Raw genomic sequence first — 3,594 nt, 5'->3', positions numbered from 1 at the left:
AGAACACAAAGCAGTTGTGGGCGTAGATGTTGCCAATTCTTCTTGCCGCTACTAGTCTTATCTTGTTTCGGCGGCATTGTGGGATGAAGCGGCCCGGACCGACCTTACACGTACGCTTACGTGAGACAGGTTCCACCGACTGACATGCACTAGTTGCATAAGGTGGCTAGCGGGTGTCTGTCTCTCCCACTTTAGTCGGAACGGATTCGATGAAAAGGGTCCTTATGAAGGGTAAATAGAAATTGGCATATCACGTTGTGGTTTTACGTAGGTAAGAAACGTTCTTGCTAGAAACCTATACAAGCCACGTAAAAACTTGCAACAACAATTAGAGGACGTCTAACTTGTTTTTGCAGCATGTGCTATGTGATGTGATATGGACAGAAGATGTGATGAATGATATATGTGATGTATGAGATTGATCATATTCTTGTAATAGGAATCACGACTTGCATGTCGATGAGTATGACAACCGGCAGGAGCCATAGGAGTTGTCTTTATTTTTTTATGACCTGCGTGTCATTGAATAACGCCATGTAAATTACTTTACTTTATTGCTAAGCGCGTTAGCCATAGAAGTAGAAGTAATCGTTGGTGTGACAACTTCATGAAGACACAATGATGGAGATCATGATGATGGAGATCATGGTGTCATGCTGGTGACAAAGATGATCATGGTGCCCCGAAGATGGAGATCAAAGGAGCAAAATGATATTGGCCATATCATGTCACTATTTGATTGCATGTGATGTTTATCATGCTTTGCATCTTATTTGCTTAGAACAACGGTAGTAAGTAAGATGATCCCTCACTAAAATTTCAAGAGACGTGTTCCCCCTAACTGTGCACCGTTGCGAAGGTTCATTGTTTCGAAGCACCACGTGATGATCGGGTGTGATAGATTCTAACGTTTGAATACAACGGGTGTTGACGAGCCTAGCATGTACAGACATGGCCTCGGAACACATGCGAAACACTTAGGTTGACTTGACGAGCCTAGCATGTACAGACATGGCCTCGGAACACATGCGAAACACTTAGGTTGACTTGACGAGCCTAGCATGTACAGACATGGCCTCGGAACACAAGAGACCGAAAGGTCGAACATGAGTCGTATAGTAGATACGATCAACATGGAGATGTTCACCGATGATGACTAGTCCGTCTCACGTGATGATCGGACACGGCCTAGTTTGACTCGGATCATGTATCACTTAGATGACTAGAGGGATGTCTATCTGAGTGGGAGTTCATTAATCAGATGAACTTAATTATCATGAACAAAGTCAAAAGGTCTTTGCAAATTATGTCATAGCTTGCGCTTAAGTTCTACTGTTTAAGATATGTTCCTAGAGAAAATTTAGTTGAAAGTTGGTAGTAGCAATTATGCGGACTGGGTCCGTGAACTGAGGATTGTCCTCATTGCTGCACAGAAGGCTTATGTCCTTGATGCACCGCTCGGTGTGCTGAACCTCAGCGTCGTCTGTAGATGTTGCGGAACATCTGACATACACGTTTTGATAACTACGTGATAGTTCAGTGCGTAATGCTGACGGTTTAGAATTGTGGTACCAAAGACGTTTTGAAACGTCGCAGAACATATGAGATGTTCCGAAGACTGAAATCGGGATTTCAGACTAGTGCCCACGTCAAGAGGTATGAGACCTCTGACAAGTTTCTTAAGCCTGCAAACTAAGGGAGAAAAGCTCAATCGTTGAGCATGTGCTCAGATTGTCTGAGTACCACAATCGCTTGAATCGAGTGGGAGTTAATCTCCCAGATGAGATAGTGATGGTTCTCCATAGTCACTGCCACCAAGCTAGTAGAGCTTCGTGATGAACTATAACATATCAGGGATAGATATGATGATCCCTGAGCAACTCGCGATGTTTGACACCGCGAAAGTAGAAATCAAGAAAGAGCATCAATTGTTGATGGTTAGTAAAACCACTAGTTTCAAGAAAGGCAAGGGAAAAAGGGATGCTTCATGAAACAGCAAATCATTTGCTGCTCTAGTGAAGAATCCCAAGGTTGAACCCAAACCCGAGACTAAGTGCTTCTGTAATGAGGGGAACGGTCACTGAAGCAGTACTACCCTAGATACTTGGTAGATGAGAAGGCAGGCAAGGTCGACAGAAGTATATTGGATATACATTATATGAATGTGTACTTTAGTAGTACTCCTAGCAGCACCAGGGTATTAGATACCGGTTCGGTTGCTAAGCGTTAGTAACTCGAAATAAAAGCTGCGGAATAAACGGAGACTAGCTAAAGGTGAGATGACGATGTGTGTTGGAAGTGTTTCCAAGGTTGATGTGATCAAGCATCGCATGCTCCCTCTGCCATCGAGATTTGGTGTTTGCGTTGAGCATGATTGGATTATGTTTATCGCAATACGGTTATTCATTTAAGGAGAATAATGGTTACTCTGTTTATTTGAATAATACCTTCAATGGTCTTGCACCTAAAATGAATCTCGATCGCAGTGATACACATGTTCGTGCCAAAAGATATAAAATAGTAATGATAGTACCACATTCTTGTGGCACTGCCATTTGAGTCATATTGGTATAGAACGCATGAAGAAGCTCCATGTAGATGGATCTTTGGACTCACTCATTTTTGAAAAGATTGAGACATGCGAACCATGTCTATTGGTATATATGCATGAAGAAACTCCATGCAAATGGATCGTTTGGACTCACTTGATTTTGAATCACTTGAGACATGCAAATCATACCACATGGGCAAGATGACTGAAAGGCCTCGTTTTCAGTAAGATGGAACAAGAAAGCAACTTGTTGGAAGTAATACATTTTGATGTATGCAGTCCAATGAGTGCTGAGGCATGCAGTGGATATCGTTATGTTCTTACTTCACAGATGATTTGAGTAGATGCTGAGTGTATTTACTTGATGAAACACAAGTCTGAATTATTGAAAGGTTCAAGTAATTTCAGAGTGAAGTTGAAGATCGTCGTGACAAGAGGATAAAATGTCTGTGATATGATCATAGAGATGAGTATCTGAGTTACGAGTTTGGCACACAATTAAGACATTGTGGAAAGTGTTTCACAATTAATACCGCCTGGAACACCACAGTGTGATGGTGTGTCCGAACATCATAACTGCACCCTATTGGATATGGTGCATACCATGATGTCTCTTATCGAATTACCACTATCGTTTATGGGTTAGGCATTAGAGATAACCACATTCACTTTAAAAGGGGCACCACGCAATTCCGTTGAGACGACACCGTTTAGGGAAACCTAAGTTGTCGTTTCTTAAAAGTTTGGGGCTGCGAAGCTTATGTGAAAAAGTTTCAGGCTGACAAGCTCGAACCCAAAGCGGATAAATGCGTCTTCATAGAATACCCAAAAACAGTTGGGTATACCTCCTATTTCAGATCTGGAAGCAAAAGTAATTGCTTCTAGAAATAGGTCCTTTCTCGAGGAAAAGTTTCTCTCGAAAGAATTGAGTGGGAGGATGGTGGAGACTTGATAAGGTCATTGAACCGTCACTTCAACTAGTGTGTAGCAGGGCACAGGAAGTTGTTCCTGTGGCACCTACACCAATTGAAGTGGAAGCTTAT

Source organism: Aegilops tauschii, chromosome 5, assembly GCF_002575655.3.
Source record: "Aegilops tauschii subsp. strangulata cultivar AL8/78 chromosome 5, Aet v6.0, whole genome shotgun sequence".
Taxonomy (NCBI): Eukaryota; Viridiplantae; Streptophyta; class Magnoliopsida; order Poales; family Poaceae; genus Aegilops; species Aegilops tauschii.
This window is presented reverse-complemented; position numbering follows the sequence as displayed.